Below are 20,215 nucleotides of genomic sequence, written 5' to 3'. Positions count from 1 at the left end.
ACATTCGAGGTGGACTTTAATGGTCTTGTGAAGAACACTTTGCTCATGCCCACGCACACCTGGTCTCTAGCTCTGCTTGGCCCCGTCCAACTGCCCAGAAACAGCTCTGGGCAAGCTCTTCAGGCCCCTCAGCAGAGACTTAGTCCCACACACATCCATGGCCAGTCCCAGAAAATGCCAGGTTGACTCTGCCCTGAGGTCTGCCCTCCTCTTGACAGCCCCCCACCTTGGGGCTGAGGGCCACTGCTCAGCCCACGTCCCCACCCAAGCCAGCTGCCAGAGTTGTAGACCTAGCCGGGCTCTCATTTATTCATTCTTCAACATATTTATCCGTCACCCACTTCATTCAAGGGCCTTACCTTGGCTGCCATCTTAGAGCTAAGGAAATGACTGTGCCACCCAGGGACTCTGCACCAGGTGCCACCGTTGGCCTTTGAGTTGCCCCTTTTTGTCATAAATTCTTGCATTTTGGCTATATTTGCATAGAAAAAGGGGAGACCCTACAGGACTCAGAACTTTCAAGAATTATATTTAAGGGGAACGGTAAAAAAAATTCATTCTCCATATAATTCAAACTCTGTAACAACATAGATGCTCCTTTGTCTCTAATGCAGTAACTTATCTTCATGCAGCGTTTTAAAAGTACCATTTAATGATTGAGGGTGGAGCCTAATGGACAGACCTGGGTTCAAATACTGACTTCAGTTACTTCATCTATTAGGTGTGAATGTCACAGTTAAAGATTCAAAATTATATTGTGTGTAAAGGACTGATGCATTCCTTAAATGCCAGTTATTGTGATAATTATTGTAGTTTTCAAAGCACTTTTCATGTGCTACCTAATTTTATACTTTGGGAGAGAAGTACATTCCATATTATCTGCATATTTAATGTATAAGGTAATTGGATTGCTTGCCTAGTGAAGGGCTGAAACAGAGCTAGAACCCGGGTCTGTGACTCCCATTAGCCCACCAAAGTCACATCTCTTGCCTGGAAGCAGCGTCCTTTTTGATAGGGTGCTCACACAGGTGACAGGGTCTCTCCTGAGATAGTCCAGAGAACAACGATGTACTAAATGGGATGCTACTGTACCATCGTTCTAGAATCTTTCTAGGTCAGTGGCCTTCAAACCTTTCTTGAGACCCACGGTAAGAATGTATTTCACAGCATGACCCAGTACACTGATATATTGCATTGTGTTACTAAAACATTTCATGAAAAAATGTCTCTGGGTATAGTTAATATTTTTGGAGCTCTCCTTTTCCCTTCCTCCTTGAATAATTCAGTCCTTAAGCCATTATGTGCAGCAGAGCAAGGTAGGTATTCATGCTGGGGGCTGAGCGTTCTGGGTGTCAGAGCTCAAGTGAAAGGAGGGAGGCCATGCATAGGAGTGGCCCAGCTTGAATGTCAGAGCCTGAGCAGGATGAGGGGGGCAACCACATGGAGCGCAGCCTGCTGTGGGGTGTTAGAGCCCAAGCTGGATGAGGAGAGTGCCCATGGGGGTCGGGAGCCTGGTGTGGGGTTGGAGAAAGAGAAAGGCGTCCTCACAGGAAAGAAGACGTGTGGGTTGTCAGCTGGAGTGAGTGAGGTGGGAGCCTATAAGGGGGGGCAGCTTGACGTGGGGTGTCAGCATGAGGAGGGCATCCACAAGGTAGGTGGCTCAGCATGGCTTGTCAGAGCCAGTGTGTGTATGTGTGTGTGTGTGTCCCACATGGAGAATCAGAACCCTATCAGAATGAAGAAGGCGGGACTTCCCTGGCAGTCCAGAGGTTTAGATTCCGCGCTTCTGAGGCAGGGGATGCAGGATTCGATCCCTGGTGGGGGAATTAAGATCCTACATGCTGCGCGGCCAAAAAAAAGAATGAAGAAGGCATCTATACGTGCGAGCAACACGTGCAAGCAGCTCAACCTGGGCTGTTAGAGTGTGAGTGCAGTGAGGAGGGCATCTATACAGGAGGAAGATCTATCATCAGGTGGGAGTCCAAGTAGGGTGAGGGGGTCACCTGCCATGGAGGCAGCCAGTGGTGGGGAGATGAAGACGTCCACACAGGGGCCAGCCCATTACAGTCTCAGAGCCTGAGTAGGATGAGGAGGGCATATATGCGAGAGAGAGTATTGGGGCTTTGACTACATCCTGAGAGATTAATCAGATAAGTATATTAGTAATAACCTGAGCCATGTTTCTCACTAGTGGAGAAGGATGTTACATGCATGGAAAGGGAGAAAGCAAGAATGAACTCTGTGGTGGTGGATCGGAGAAAGGGATATTGGCATGTGTTCATGGTTTTTAACAGATCTACATAAATATAGAAATAAACAGGGAGGGAAGTAGCTCTGTCCGCTGAGGGCTTGGGAGCAGGAGTAGTGTGATAGCAATAAGTGCTTTGTGCCTAGATCTTGGATTCTAAATACCATTTTCCACTAAAAACAACAACAACAACAAAAACCCAAGGCTTCTTGGAGAAATAGTTGATTCTAGGGCTGGGACCAAAGTACAAGATAGGCCTGGAACATCTTGTGCCAGAAAGCGAAGAACTTATCAAGGAAAGATAAGATCATATCAAAGGACACAGAAGTTAGCTTGAAGGGACTCTCACTAGCCAAATCTGGAACATTCTGAGCATTAAAATAACAGTAATGGATTATAAGCTATTGAATGAAAAAAAAGGAAATCAGGAATTCATACTGATAAAAGTAGTAAGTTGGAAATTAGATAGGGTATGGTATATTTATATAGTTTCAAATACTTCTCTCTGCACAAAATACTTAATTACAAGGGAAAAAGAACTGTAGTGGAGAAGCCTGGCAGACACCATCTTAAGTGATCAAAATAAACATCATCTGTAATGGGATAAATCATGCATTTATCCCATTTATCCCAATGGGATAAGTCATGCATCACCTGATAAGATGCAAAGGGAAGAACATGTAATCACTTCTGTGATTCTCTTGTCAGAAATGTATAACCTGAATCTAATCATAAGAAAACATCAGACAAAATAAAATTGAGAGACATTCTATAAAATAACTGGCTTGTAATTATTGGGACCATAGCTGAAAATTAAATAGGATCTGAGCATTAGATGGAAGTAACATTAACTTCCTGACTTTGATGCTTCTGTTGTGGTTATGTAGGATAATGTTCTTGTTAGTAGGAAATACACAATAAATTTAATTTCATGCATGATCTACTGATGTGTTGCAATCCGCTAAAAACACTGTAGTGCTAGGCTTCCTTCCCAGCTTTCAGACATGGAATGGGTTTCTTTCCCACTTCCCACCACCAATGGTCCCAGAATTCCAAGGCCTCCATGCATTTTCTATTTTCCTAAAGTGGTCATGTCCTCTGAGAAGCCATTTCTGGCTGTTCCCCTTCCTGTGAGAAGCAAAAGGGCTATCAGCCTCCAGTCCCAACAACCAACCTTGGCTCCCCCTCATGTGACAAAGCAGAAAACAGATGACTTCATGGCAGGGCTGGTGGTGGGTGGGTGGGGTCTTCGGTCCATTTGACCATTTTTGCCAGTTAGAGAAAAATCCTTCCAACCATTCCTGTGTGTTCACTAAGCCACTGGCAGAAGTTCTAGCACCCAAGCAAGAAACTCTTTGGATTTATCGTCTGAGAATCATTTCTACCAACCTAGAATTTTACACTTAATCAAAACGTAATACAAATGAGAGCATGAAATAAAGACATTTTCAGATATACAAGGCAACATAAAGTCAACAGATGTCAACTGTTAGAGAGAACGATGACCAAATTAACCAATAACATTTATTGTTACATCTAAATAAGCAGGGATTATTTTTCAAACAATTAATATAATCTGGAACTAAAATCCAAGAGCTAAGATTCTCTAAACTAATTGAACTAAGATTCTCTTTTCTCATTTTTAGAGAACAAGATGTAGACCAACACTGGATAATAGAAAAATTAAAATATGAGTTATACATGTAAAGATAACTAATAGAATAAAAGAAATATGATATATCACTCCCATACCATTAAAGCAAAATATCAAATGGAACAAAAAAACCCTGATTATTCCAAGCATAGGTGGAGTGTGTGGGGGGGGGGGGGGGGGATTTTTCTAAATAAAAATGCTGAATAACGTGGTAAAAATAAGTCGAAGTGTATCACTCATCTCGATATTTATGAATATATAGAAGTAAAACAAACAAAGTCATAGATTTATACATTTGGCAATAAGGAAAGAAATCCAGCTTTTGCTATTATAAAAGATATACTTAAAAGGAAACAGCATGAAATAATTGAAAATAAAGGTATGGAAAAAAATTTGCCATGCAAATGATAAAACAAAAGCAGAAGTAGTAGCAGTAATATCAGACGTCAATAGAATTTAATAGAATATCAATAGTATGTCAATAGAATCAAGGCATAAGGCATTAAAACAGATCCAAAATGATATTTCATATTGTTTATAACAAAAAGCATTACTGAATTTGCTTATCTGATAGTAAAGCAGGTTAAATATCTGGACCAATGTTCCTGTTGAAAGCAGTGATAATGCTGAATAAAATGTTTCTAAAAACTTCTTAAAATCATCGTACAGCTGGTAAGGGTAAGACTTCACTGGGCTGAAGGCTAAGTGAGGGCAGGAATCCAGACACGTAGGTAGAACCCTGAGGCTGCTATTGTCCCCAGTGGCATTCGCAGATCTGGGTGAAATTGAGCTTTAGTTTCGACAGCTTGAGCTTTGACAGAAGTCTAGCCCAGGGGATGCCCAGCATATGGAGACTAAAAGGATACTTTCCCTCCTTAAAGCTGGGGCCCAAAACGGTGATGCCCTCAGGCCCCAGGAATGCAAGAAGAGTTGCTCTAGAGCCAAGCAGAGCAGTGAAAAGAATCTCTGTAAAATCACAAATCAACACTTGTGGATTTGCAGTCCAATTTCACATTGCGCAACAAGTCAAAATTTGGGACTTTGAAAAGAATAATAAAATTCACCAACTCTGGCAAATATGATCAAGAAAATTGATAAGGTACTACAACTAGAGATTATTGTACTAAGTGAAGTAAGTCAGAAAGAGAAAGACAAATACCATATGATATCACTTATATGTGGAATCTAAAATATGACACAAATGAACCTATCTATGAGACAGAAACAGAATCAGGGACAGAGAATAGACTTGTGGTTGCCAGGGGGGAGGGGGATAGTGAGAGAGGGATGAATTGGGAGTTTGGGATTAGCAGATGCAAACTATTATATATAGGATGCATAAACAACATGGTCCTACTATATAGCACAGGGAACTATATTTAATATCCTGTGATAAACCATAATGGAAAAGAATATGAAGAAGAATGTATAGGGCTTCCCTGGTGGCACAGTGGTTAAGAATCTGCCTGCCAATGCAGGGAACACGGGTTCGAGCCCTGGTCCGGGAAGATCCCACATGCCACGGAGCAACGAAGCCCGTGCGCCACAACTACTGAGCCAGCGCTCTAGAGCCCGTGAGCCACAACTACTGAGCCCACGTGCCTAGAGCCTGTGCTCCGCAACAAGAGAAGCCACTGCAATGAGAAGCCCGTGCACAGCAACGAAGACCCAACGCAGCCAAAAATAAATTTAAAAAATTAAAAAAAAAAGAATGTATATATGTGTATAAGTGAGTCACTTTGTTGTGTTGTAATTAACACAACATTGTAAATCAATTATACTTCAATAAAAAAATCAAAAAAAAATTGAGAAGGTACAAATAATTCCAGAAATAAAAAAGATACATAGGGCTTCCCTGGTGACGCAGTGGTTGAGAATCTGCCTGCCAATGCAGGGGACACGGGTTCGAGCCCTGGTCTGGGAGGATCCCACATGCCACGGAGCAACTAGGCCCGTGAGCCACAATTACTGGGCCTGCGCGTCTGGAGCCTGTGCTCCGCAACAAGAGAGGCCGCGATAATGAGAGGCCTGCGCGCCGCGATGAAGAGTGGCCCCCACTTGCCGCAACTAGAGAAAGCCCTCGCACAGAAACGAAGACCCAACACAGCCATAAATAAATAAATAAATAAATAAAAATTAAAAAAACCCAAGGTTTTAAAAAAAAAAAATTACAGATATTGTAGACATTAAAACAATAGTAAGAAGATTTATAAACAACTTTAGGCCAATAAATGTGAAACTTTAAATAAAATGGACAAATTACCAGAAAAATACCACTTATCACAGACTCCGGAGACAAGAAAAAATCTGAATAGTCCTATTCCCATTAAAGAAATAGAAACAGAAGTAATAAAAGCATCTAACTGTGAGAAAAATCCAGGGCCTATATGGCTTCACTGTTGAGTTTTACTAATATTTCAAGGAATAAATAATTCTAAATTTACATAAATGATTCCAGAGTATAGAAGAAGAGGGAACCCTCCTGAATGCATTTTCTACTTACCAGCAGCAAGCATTTAAAGTCTGAGATTTTAAATGTATCTTTTATAATAGCATCAATCTAATACCAAAACTCTACAGAGACAGCATAAGAAGAAAGGAAATGTATAGGTCAATATTACTCACAAACACAGGTGTAAAATCATAAAATATTAGTGAATCGAATCCAGCTATGTATATAAAAAAATAACATATCATTACCAATTGAGTTTATCTCAGAAATGAGAGGTTGGTTTAACAACAGAAACTCAAATAATGTAATCCTTACCATTTACAAATTAAAGCAAAAATCTCACTATCATCTCAAAAGATGCAGAAAGGTGTTTCAAAAGATCAACATTCATTTATGAGAAAAGTTATCACTAGCAGGACTTCCCTAACCTGATTAAAGGGTATCTATGAAAAAAAATCTACAGCAAAATGTTAAAAACTATAATCAAACTTAAAGGTAAAATAATTTAACTAATTCTTTTAACTATAATCAAATTTTTTAAAAAAGGGAAACAGCTGAAAAAAATTTAGCAGTGAAATGTTGAACATTCTCTCTTTGAAATCAGAAACAAGATAAGCATGCCTGCTATTACAATTTCATCTTACCATTGAATTAATATTGCAGTCAGCAGTCACACAAAAGCTCAAAAGAAAAGAAAAGAGTGATGAATTTGACCATATTAAAATTAAAAACTTCTTTTCTTTTTTTTTTTAAACACCTTTATTGGAGTATAATTGCTTTACAGTGGTGTGTTGGTTTCTGCTTTATAACAAAGTGAATCAGTTATACATATACATATATCCCCATATCTCTTCCCTCTTGCATCTCCCTCCCTCCCACCCTCCCTATCCCACCCCTCCAGGTGGTCACAAAGCACCGAGCTGATCTCCCTGTGCTATTCGGCTGCTTCCCACTAGCTACCTATTTTACATTTGTTAGTGTATATATGTCCATGCCACTCTCTCACTTTGTCCCAGCTTACCCTTTCCCCTCCCCTATCCTCAAGTCCATTCTCTAGTAGGTCTGTGTCTTTATTCCCGTCTTGCCCCTAGGTTCTTCATGACCTTTTTTTTTTTTAAAAAAACTTCTTTTCAATGAAAGACACCATTAAAAGAGCGAAAAAGACAACATACAAAAAGTAGAGAAAATCTGTTGTATTTGTGACACATACAACTGACTTAAAGAACATGTAATGTAAAGAACTTCTAAGAATTGACATGAAAAAGAGAAATCATCCAATTAAAAATGGGGAAAATATTTGAATTGATATTTTACAAAAAAGGAAATCCAAATGGTCTATAAGGAATTCAGTCTTACTAGTGATCAGGGATATGCCAATTAAAACAAGATACAATTACACACTTACCAGGTTGGCAAAAAATGACTCCCAGTATAGATTGGAAACAGTGACTTGATATGTGTTAAGGTGGCTACAGTTTTACTCACCACTGCTTTTGTACCATAAGTGAGAATGTCCACAGAGTGAAAAGGGCATGTTACATTTTAGTATTATGATAGAAGAAAATAGCTCTAATTTCAGTGACTCCTTGATAAAGTCCCTGGGACCCCTAGGGGTTCATGGACCACACTGTGAGAATTGTTGCCCTAAACCAGGAGACACACAAGAACTTTCATAGCAACATAATAACCTCAAACTGGGGACAATCCAAAAGTTCATAAAAACTAGTGTTACATTCATACAAGAATGCTTTGCAGCAATGACAAAAAATTAACCACAACCATACACATAAGCTAGTGTTGATTTTTAAAAAAAAAGCAAGTCATAGAAGAAAACACTGTGATTCCATTTGTCAAAGTTCAAAGCAGAAAAAAACTTAAGCCCCATTGTTTATGGACCCATACAAAGTTTGTAGAACCATAAAGAAAAGCAAGGGAATGATTAATCTCAAACCCAGGTGAGTGGTTACCTTGAAGGAAAAGGGTGGATGATGTAATCTGGGAGGGGCTTTGCAGGTACCAGCTGTGTTCTAGCTCCTCACTGTGTGGGAATATCATAAAGATTCACTCTAAACATTACAAATATATCTTATATCCTCTAGGAATATTTCTCAATAACTAAGAAAAATCTAATGTATAATAGTCATCAACATAGCTCTCATTTCCAATATATTCTTAAGAAGAAAAGCAAGATGCAGAATAATACATAATATGCCACCTTTTGTAGGAAAAATGATGAGGAAAAGAATATATTAATGCTTGTTCGTATATGCACAAACTATCTCTGGAAGAGTATGGGGGAAACTAACAGTGATGAATGCCTGTGAGAGGGGCCGGGATGATAAGGGGACCAGGCTGGAAGGGGAGCCTTTTCTTTCATCTTTCTGCACCTTTTCATACATTTTGATTTTGAACAATTCATGAATTACTTATACTAAAATATTTTAAAAGCCCTGTGCATCTGGAAGTTTAAAAATATTTCTAAATAACACCTGCATTAAAGACAAATCGTACTGGAAATTATAAACCATTTAGAAACTTATTGCAACTCAAGCATTACATAGCAAAAACTGTGGCTTTAAGCAATCTTTTAAATGTTGAACAATCTGATGGGCAAATACATCTCATTTTATTTGCTTTTCTTGATTACTATTGAGTTTGAGCACCTTTTCTTTTTTCTCTTTCTTTTCTCTTCCTCCTCCTCCCCTTTCTCTTTCCTTCCTCCTCCTCTTCTTCTTCTTTGATTTGCATTTTTCTGTGAATTTCCTGGTCATATCCTCTGTCAATTTAAATTATTGTTGTCAGAATTCTGTATATATTCTGGATATTCATTTAATGCAACATTTTTTTTCTCCTACACTTTCTGTTTTCTTTCAACTTTTATTATAGCATTTTTTTTAACAGAAATTTTAAATTTTATGAGAACAAATCTCTCAGTTTTTTATGGCTTCTGGATTTTGTATCTTGTTTAGGAAGGCTTTCTCCACCCCAATATTATTAAAGATATAGTTTAAAATCCTTTAAAATATTTTAACTTTCCCCCCCAAATGTTTAACTATTTGTACCATCTGTGTTTGATGTGATGGGTCAGGAGGGTCAGGAGGATCAATCTAAAATTATTTTTCCTTCAGTGGATAGCCAATTATCTCACATGATTTATTGAAAAAAGCCACCCTTCCTTCGTAGTTTTTTTTTAACATCTTTATTGGAGTAAAATTGCTTTACAATGGTGTGTTAGTTTCTGCTGTACAACAAAGCGAATCAGCTATACATATACATAAATCCCCGTATCTCCTCCCTCTTTCGTCTCCCTCCCACCCTCCCTATTCCACCCCTCTAGGTGGTCACAAAGCACCGAGCTGATCTCCCTGTGCTATGCAGCTGCTTCCCACTAGCTATCTATTTTACATTTGGTAGTGTATCTATGTCCATGCCACTCTCTCACTTCGTCCCAGCTTACCCTTCTCCCTCCCTGTTTCCTTAAGTCCATTCTCTATGTCTGTGTCTTTATTCCTGTCCTGCCTCTAGGTTTTTCAGAACCTTTTTTTTTTTTTTTGATTCCATATATACGTGTTAGCATACGGTATTTGTTTTTTTCTTTCTGACTTCACTCTGTATGACAGTCTCTAGGTCCATCCACCTCACTACAAATAACTCAGTTTCGTTTCTTTTTATGGCTGAGTATTATTCCATTGTATATATGTGGTACATCTTCTTTATCTATTCATCTGTCGATGGACACTTAGGTTGCTTCCATGTCCTGGCTATTGTAAATAGAGCTGCAATGAACATTTTGGTACATGACTCTTTTTGAATTACGGTTTTCTCAGGGTATATGCCCAGTTGTGGGATTGCTGGGTCATATGGTAATTCTACTTTTAGTTTTTTAAGGAACCTCCATACTGTTCTCCATAGTGGCTGTATCAATTTACATTCCCACCAACAATGCAAAAGGGTTCCCTTTTCTCCACACCCTCTCCCGCATTTATTGTTTGTAGATTTTTTGATGATGGCCATTCTGACCCCTTCACAGATTTTAAATGTCGCCTCTATTGTAAGCTTCATATGGAGCTGTTTCTGCATTTTATTCTGTTCCACTGAGCTATTTTTATCCCTTTAATTTTATACTGCTAGATCTATTTCTAAAATGTTAATATAGCTTTATGTATTTTTATATTTACATTTTCATATATTTTAGGGAAAATTCCCATGAAATAATCTTTTTCGATTTTTTTTTGGCTACTATTGAATATTTCATCTTTCAGAAGAGAATCAGAATTCTTAAGTTCCAATTTAAAAATCCTGTTAAGATTTGGTTGGGATTGCATTAAATTTATAGATTCGTTTGATTGTCCTGGATGCCTACAGCATAGAAATATCTTTACCTGGATGATGTAAGTACCAGATCCGAGTGGTTTCCATGCAGTCTCCTTGTGAATTTTTATTTGATTCTGACAGACAATTCCAAGGAGCCATCACTCTGTCTGAATTGTCCACAAGGAGTCTTCAAAATCCATACTGTGGATGGTGCTTATAGTGGGCTCTGCTCTCAGTCTTTGGGTAGACACTGTAAGTTCAAAGTGGCAAGCAGGGTTAGACGCAAAGGGCCCACTTAACTTGCAATATTTCCATGCAGAAGTGCACTAGTAATCCTAACTAGTCTACTTAACCACCTCAGCAACTGAGAAATACCCTCCATTTACTCTGTAAAACATATTGACCAGTGGCCAAAACCCATTAAAATCCCAGAGCTAGTAAGCTACTAGCACATGTCTCCCATTGGTTGGGTTGTATAATTGCCAAGAATCAGCCGTGTTTTTTCTCAAACCTGTATTCACCAGTTGTACTTGATATTGTAATTAAATACAATCACCATGTTAGAAGGGAGTAGAAGCCCAGGTTCCCCACAGAGCCCCTGTTGACACCCTGGGAAGGGCATGCTCCTCCCTAGGCCTCTGCTGATACCTCCCTGCTGGGAGGGGGAGGTGTGCTCCCTACAGGTCTCCAGTGACACTGTAGGGGTGGGTTTCTACTTTCTGACTCCATAGATTTGCCTATTCTAAACATTTTGCATAAATGGAATCATAAAATATGTGGCCCTTTGTAACTGGCTTCTTTCACTTACCGTAATGTTTTCAAGATTTGTCCATGTTGTAGCATCTATCAGTACTTCATTCCTTTTTATTGTTGAATATATTCCATTGTGTGACTATACCACATTTTGTTCATCCATTCATCAGTTGATGAACATTTGCATTGTTTCCACTTTTTGGCTGTTATGAATAATGTTCCAATGAACATCCATGTACAAGCTTTATGTGGATAAATATTTCCATTTCTCCTGATTATATACCTAGGAGTGGAATTGCTGGGTAATATGGTAATTCTGTGTTAACCTTTTAAGTGATTACCAAACTGTTTTCCAAAGTGGCTGCAAATTTTACAGTCCTACCAGCAATGTAGGGGAGTTCCTATTTCTCCATATCCTTGTCAGTTCTTATTATTGTCCATCTTTTTTATCCTAGTGTGTATAAAGTGGTTTTCATTGTAGGGGCTTTTAATATTTTACTTTTTTAGAGCAGTTTCAGGTTTACAAAAAAATTTATTTGAAAGTACAGAGATTTCCCACATATCTCCTCTCCCTGAGCACATGATATCCCCTACTCTTTACATCTTGTATTAGTGTACATATTATATAACTGAGGAATAATATTGATACATTATTATTAACTAAAGCCCATAGCTAACATTAGGGTTCACTCTTTGTGTTGTACATTTTATGGGTTTTGACAAATGTATAATGACTTGTGTCTACCATTACTGTATTGTACAGAATAGTTTCGCTGCCCTAAAGATCCCCTGTGTTCCGCCTATTCATCCCTCCCTCCCCCTGAACCACTGACAATCACTGATCTTTTTACTGTTTCCATAGTTTTATCTTTTCTGCAATGTCATATAGTTGGAATCACATAGTATGTTGCCTTTTCAGATTGGCCTCTTTCACTTAGCAATATGCTTTGAAGTTTCCTCCATACATTTTCTGGCTTGATAGTTCATTTCTTTTTATAGCTGAATAATATACCACTGTCTGGATGTACCATAGTTTATTTCTCCATCCACTTCTGAAGGACATCTTGGTTGCTTTCAAGTTTTGGCAATTATGAATAAAGCTGCTATAAACATCCATGTGCAGGTTTTTGTGTGAACGTAAGTTTTCAGTCTATTTGGTTAAATACCAAGGAGAGCAATTGCTAGATTGTATGATAAGAGTATGTTTAATTTTGTAAGAAACTGCCAAACTGTCTTCCAGAGTAGCTATACCAGTTTGCATTCCCACCAGCAATGAATGAGAGGTCCTGTTGCTCCATATCCTCATCAGCATTTGGTGTTATTGGTGTTTTGGATTCTGGCCATTCTAATCATTCTAATAAGTGTTTTAATGTTCTAATTTTCATTTCCTTGATGGCATATGATGTGGAGCATCTTTTCATATGCTTATTTGCCATCTTCTTTGGTGAGGTGTTTGTTAAGGTCTTTTGACTCATTTTTTAACCAGGTTGTTTGTTTTCTTATTGTTGAATTTTAATAGTTCTTTGTATATTTTGGATAACAGTCCTTTATCATATATGTCTTTTGCAAATATTTTCTCTCAGAGCAATTCATTTTTAGAATGTTATGCCACAGAATTACCCCCACACAGGCCCAAAGATGTATATGAAGGATAGTCATTAAAGTTTTTTTTTTTTTCCTAAAAAATAACAAATTAGAAGGAAAACAAAATGTCTCAGACTGGCTCTTGGTCACAAGCAGAAGTGACTCTGGCTGATGAGCAGAAAGTCATTTATTATAAAGATAACTGTTGGAGAAGAGGAACCAAGATGGCAGAGTAGAAGGATGTGCTCTCACTCCCTCTTTGAGAACACCAGAATCACAACTAGCTGCTGGACAGTCATCAACAGGAAGACACGGGAACTCACCAAAAAAGATACCCCACATCCAAAGACAAAGGAGAAGCCACAATGAGAAGGTAGGAGGGGTGCAATCACAGTAAAATCAAATCCCATAACTGCTGGGTGGGTGACTCACAGATAGAGAACACTTATACCACAGAAGTTCACCCACTGGAGTGAAGGTTCTGAGCCCCACGTCAGGCTTCCCAACCTGGGGGGTCCGGCAATGGGAGGAGGAATTCCTAGAGAATCAGACTTTGAAGCCTAGTGGGATTTGATTGCAGAACTTCGACAGGACTGGGGGAAACAGAGACTCCATTCTTGGAGGGCACACACAAAATAGTGTGCACATCAGGACCCAGGGGAAGGAGCAGTGACCCCAAGGGAGACTGAACCAGACCTACCTGCTAGTGTTGGAGGGTCTCCTGCAGAGGCGGGGGGGTGGCTGTGGCTCACCGTGGGGACAGGGACACTGGCAACAGAAGTTCTGGGAAGTACTCTTTGGCGTGAGCCCTCCCAGAGTCTGTCTTTAGCCCCACCAAAGAGCTCAGGTAGGCTCCAGTGTTGGGTTGCCTCAGGCCAAACAACCAACGGGGAGGGAACCCAGCCCCACCCATCAGCAGTCAAGTGGATTAAAGTTTTACTGAGCTCTGCCCACCAGAGCAACAGTCAGCTCTACCCACCACCAGTCTCTCCCATCAGGAAACTTACACAAGCCTCTTAGATAGCCTCATCCACCGGAGGGCAGACAGGAGAAGCAAGAAGAACTACAATCCTGCAGCCCGTGGAACAAAAACCACACTCACAGAAAGATAGACAAGATGAAAAGGCAGAGGGCTATGTACCAGATGAAGGAACAAGATAAAACCCCAGAAAAACAACTAAATGAAGTGGAGATAGGCAGCCTTCCAGAAAAAGAATTCAGAATAATGATAGTGAAGATGATCCAGGACCTCAGAAAAAGAATGGAGGCAGAGATCGAAAAGATGCAAGAAATGTTTAACAAAGACCTCGAAGAATTAAAGAACAAACAAACAGAGATGAACAATACAATAACTGAAAGGAAAACTACCCTAGAAGGAATCAATAGCAGAATAACTGAGGCAGAAGAAAGGATAAGTGACCTGGAAGACAGAATGGTGGAATTCACTGCTGTGGAACAGAATAAAGAAAAAAGAATGAAAAGAAATGAAGACAGCCTAAGAGACCTCTGGGACAACATTAAACGCAACAACATTCGCACTATAGGGGTCCCAGAAGGAGAAGAGAGAGAGGAAGGACCAGAGAAAATATTTGAAAAGATTATAGTCGAAACTTCCCTAACATGGGAAAGGAAATAGTCACCCAAGTCCAGGAAGCACAGCAAGTCCCATACTGGATAAACCCAAGGAGAAACACGCTGAGACACATAGTAATCAAAGTGGCAAAAATTAAAGACAAAGAAAAATTATTGAAAGCAGCAAGGGAAAAATGACAAATAGCATAGAAGGGAACTCCCATAAGGTTAACAGCTGATTTCTCAGCAGAAACTCTACAAGCCAGAAGAGAGTGGCATGGTATACTTAAAGTGATGAAAGGGAAGAACCTACAACGAAGATTACTCTACCCGGCAAGGATCTCATTCAGATTCGATGGAGAAATCAAAAGCTTTACAGACAAGCAAAAGCTAAGAGAGTTCAGCACCACCAAACCAGCTCTACAACAAATGCTAAAGGAACTTCTCTAAGTGGGAAACACAGAGAAGAAAAAGATCTACAAAAACAAACCCAAAACAATTAAGAAAATGGTAATAGGAGCATACATATCGATAATTATCTTAATTGTGAGGGATTAAATGCTCCAACCAAAAGACACAGGCTTGCTGAATGGATACAAAAACAAGACCTATATATATGTTGTCTACAAGAGACCCACTTCAGATGCAAAAGCAGTTCTAAGAGGGAAGTTTATAGCTATACAAGCCTACCTCAAGAAACAAGAAACATCTCAAGTAAACAATCTAACCTTACACCTAAAGGAACTAGAGAAAGAAGAACAAAGAAAACCCGAAGTTAGCAGAAGGAAAGAAATCGTAAAGATCAGAGCAGAAATAAATGAAATAGAAACAAAGAAAACAATAGCAAAGATCAATAAAACTAAAAGTTGGTTCTTTGAGAAGATAAACAAAATTGATAAGCCATTAGCCAGACTCGTCAAGAAAAAGAGGGAGCGGACTCAAATCAATAAAATCAGAAATGAGAAAGGAGAAGTTACAACAGACACCGCAGAAATACAAAGCATCTTAAGAGACTAGTACAAGCAACTCTATGCCAATAAAATGGACAACCTGGAAGAAATGGACAAATTCTTAGAAAGGTATAACCTTCCAAGACTGCACCAGGAAGAAATAGAAAATATGAACAGACCAATCACAAGTAATGAAATTGAAACTGTGATTAAAAATCTTCCAACAAACAAAAGTCCAGGACCAGATGGCTTCACAGGTGAATTCAATCAAACATTTAGAGAAGAGCTAACACCCATCCTTCTCAAACTCTCCCAAAAAATTGCAGAGGAAGGAACGCCCCCATTATTTATATACACAAAAATAATAATTCTATGAGGCCACCATCACCCTGATACCCAAACCAGACAAAGATACTACAAAAAAAAAGAAAATTACAGACCAATATCACTAATGAATATAGATGCAAAAATCCTCAACAAAATACTAGCAAACAGAATCCAGCAACACATTAAAAGGATCATACACCATGATCAAGTGGGATTTATCCCAGGGATGCAAGGATTCTTCAATATACGCAAATCAATCAATGTGATACACCATGTTAACAAATTGAAGAATAAAAACCATATGATCATCTCAATAGATGCAGAAAAAGCCTTTGACAAAATTCAAGACCCACTTATGATAAAAACTCTCCCGAAAGTGGGCATAGAGGGAAACTACCTCAACATAATAAAGGCCATATATGACAAACCCACAGCAAACATCATTCTCAATGGTGAAAAACTGAAAGCATTTCCTCTAAGATCAGGAACGAGACAAGGATGTCCACTCTCACCACTATTATTCAACGTAGTTTTGGAAGTCCTAGCCACGGCCATCAGAGAAGAAAAAGAAATAAAAGGAATACAAATTGGAAAAGAAGAAATAAAACTGTCACTGTTTGCATATGACATGATACTATACATAAAGCATCCTAAAAATGTCACCAGAAAACTACTAGAGCTAATCAATGAATTTGGTAAAGTTGCAGGATACAAAATTAATGCACAGAAGTCTCTTGCATTCCTATACACTAATGATGAAAAATCTGAAAGAGAAATTAAGGAAACACTCCCATTTACCATTGCAACAAAAAGAATAAAATACCTAGGAATAAACCTACCTAAGGAGACAAAAGACCTGTAATGCAGAAAACTATAAGACACTGATGAAAGAAATTAAAGATGATACCAACAGATGGAGAGATATATCATGTTCTTGGATTGGAAGAATCAATATTGTGAAAATGACTATTCTCCCCAAAGCAATCTACAGATCCAGTGCAATCCCTATCAAATTACCAATGGCATTTTTTACAGAACTAGAACAAAAAAATTTCACAATTTGTATGGAAACACAAAAGACCCCGAATAGCCAAAGAGGTCTTTGAGGGAAAAAACAGAGCGGGAGGAATCAGACTCCTTGACTTCAGACTATACTACAAAGCTACAGTAATCAAGACAATATGGTACTGGCACAAAAACAGAAACATAGATCAATGGAACAAGATAGAAAGCCCAGAGATAAACCCATGCACCTATGGTCAACTAATCTATGACAAAGGAGGCAAGGATATACAATGGAGAAAAGACAGTCTCTTCAATAAGTGGTGCTGGGAAAACTGGACAGCTACATGTAAAAGAATGAAATTAGAACATGCCCTAACACCATACACAAAAATAAACTCAAAATGGATTAGAGACCTAAATGTAAGACCAGACACTATAACACTCTTAGAGGAAAACATAAGAAGAACACTCTTTGACATAAATCACAGCAAGATCTTTTTTGATCCACCTCCTAGAGTAATGGAAATAAAAGCAAAAATAAACAAATGGGACCTAATGAAACTTCAAAGCTTTTGCACAGCAAAGGAAACCGTAAACAAGACGAAAAGACAACCCTCAGAATGGGAGAATATATTTGCAAACGAATCAACGGACAAAGGATTAATCTCCAAAATATATAAACAGCTTATGCAGCTCAATATTAAAGAAACAAACAACCCAATCCAAAAATGGGCAGAAGACCTAAATAGACATTTCTCCAAAGAAGACATACAGATGGCCAAGAAGCACATGAAAAGCTGCTCAACGTCACTAATTATTAGAGAAATGCAAATCAAAACTACAATGAGGTATCACTTCACACCAATTAGAATGGGCATCGTCAGAAAATCTACAAACAACAAATGCTGGAGAGGGTTTAGAGAAAAGGGAACCCTCTTGCACTGTTGGTGGGAATGTAAGTTGATACAGCCACTATGGAGAACAGTATGGAGGTTCCTCAAAAAACTAAAAATAGAACTACCATAGGACCCAGCAATCCCACAACTGGGCATATACCCAGAGAAAACCATAATTCAAAAAGAGACATGTACCAAAGTGTTCATTGCAGCACTATTTACAATAGCCAGGTCATGGAAGCAACCTAAATGCCCATCGACAGACGAATGGATAAAGAAGTTGAGGTACATATATACAATGGAATATTACTCAGCCATAAAAAGGAACGAAATTGGGTCATTTGTTGAGACGTGGATGGATCTAGAAACTGTCATACAGAGTGAAGTAAGTCAGAAAGAGAAAAACAAATATCGTATATTAAGGTATGTATGTGGAACCTAGAAAAATGGTACAGATGAACCGGTTTGCAGGGCAGAAGTTGAGACACAGATGTAGAGAGCAAACATATGGACACCAAGGGGGTAAAGCCGCGGGGGTGGGGTGGGGATGGTGGTGTGATGAATTGGGCGATTGGGATTGACATGTATACACTGATGTGTATAAAATTGATGACTAATAAAAACCTGCTGTATAAAAAAATAAATAAAATTTAAAAATTAAAAAAAATATAAAAAAGATAATTGTTGGGAGGGCTAGAGAATAGGCTTGATGCTAAACTTCAAGGCACAAACCACATATAGAAATAGCCTGATGAGTAAAAGGCCCAGACCTTGTGCTGTGACCAAGAATGAGATGCTGTAATTTGCACTGCCACTCAAAATTTGACGGCAATCACAACTGTCGCTCACACCTTCGCCACCAATGTCTCTTCTGCATCAGGAATTTGCTTTGTAACTCCTACTGCTCCCAAAGTCATAAGGCTGTGCTTCCCTGGCCAGCAAAATGGATGTCCTGCCCAAAGCACATGTCCTCCTGGGGTCCACTTCTGATTTGGAGACTGGCCTGGGTGCAACTTTTTGGTAGAGCTTCCAAGAAGACTGGAGAGTGAGTTTTTCCCCCAACATGAGAAGTGTTCCAGAGGAGCTGGCCAACCAGAAAACATGACAAATGTCCACTGTAGTGTCTATCAATAGGAGATTGGCTAATATGTTATGGCACATCCATGTATTAGACTTCTATGCAGCTCTTGAACAGTACAAGGTAGTTTCAAAAGTAATGATGTGGGAGGATCTCCAAGATACAATTAATATGTATTATACTCTACTATTTGTATTTAAAAAGTTATACATATTTATATAATTGTCCATGTATGCAAAAGTCTGGAAGGATACACAAGAAACATAGCAATGGTTGCTTCTAGAGAATGAAAAAAGGAGACTAGGATGCTTCCTTCCATTTTTTTAAATAAAAATGTTTGCCACACATAAAAATGTGTCTTTTAAACGTTTGAAAACTTTTCTTCATTTTAGAATGTCTAGAACTAAAACCAACAAACAGTGCTTATTATCCACAGTGTGATCAAAAGAGACAGCACAGATGCCAACGGTACCTCAGGATCACCAATCCCAACTTCTTCGGGGCTAAAGGTTGTCCATTTCACACCTACAATTGTGACACAATGTCTGTCTCATAAAATTGGCCTGCCTGGCTCGCACTTCCCCCTGCAGCTCTGTGAAGTTGTCAGTGAGGTTGAGCACGTAGGGAACTGTTAATAAGAATAACTATTCCATCCATGGAATATTCCATCCATTCCATCCATGGGAGGTGAGAATCACTGTCTCCCATCCAGCTTCCAAAGTCTGAGGGAGGGTTTCTGTGATTCTTGAAAGTGTGATTTGAGAAAGACCCATGTGATTCTACTAGGCCGTAGATCTTACAATAAAATAACTTTAACTCTGTGGCATAAAGGTCTTCATCTGAGTTCTGGGTCTCTCTAAGAACCACAGTCATTTAACACCTGCTGAGTGAGTTTCAAAACACTTTCAGCTGAATCATTTAGGATGCTTACAGCAGCATAAACAGAATGCCCAACTAAATGAGGCTCAAACAGTGAGGACATTCATTATTTTACAAAACAGGAAGTCTGGACGAAAGAATTCCAGAACTGCCTAATTCAGAAGTTCAACAATATCAGAGCTCTGGCTCAGTCTTTCTGACTTTCTCATGACTTTTCCTCCACAGTGACAAAGTGACTGCTGCTGTTCCCAGCACCACATCTTCACAGGAGATTGTTGAAGGCAGGAAGCATGAAGGACTTCCCACATTTTGTCTCTCTCTCTCTCGAGTTTTGAATCAGGGAGGAAAATCTTTCCCAGAAGTCTCCAGATTTCTCCTCAGATGCAATTGGTCGAATTCTGTTATATGCCCACCCAAACCAATCACTGGCATGGGGGAAGGGATTGCCATGTTTTGGCTTAACCAATCACAGTTCATCCTCAGAACATGGGGGATAGGATTGC

The sequence above is a fragment of the Eschrichtius robustus genome, chromosome 15 (assembly GCF_028021215.1).
Source record: "Eschrichtius robustus isolate mEscRob2 chromosome 15, mEscRob2.pri, whole genome shotgun sequence".
Lineage (NCBI taxonomy): Eukaryota > Metazoa > Chordata > Mammalia > Artiodactyla > Eschrichtiidae > Eschrichtius > Eschrichtius robustus.
The sequence above is the reverse complement of the archived record's forward strand: the minus strand, read 5'-3'. Positions refer to the sequence as shown.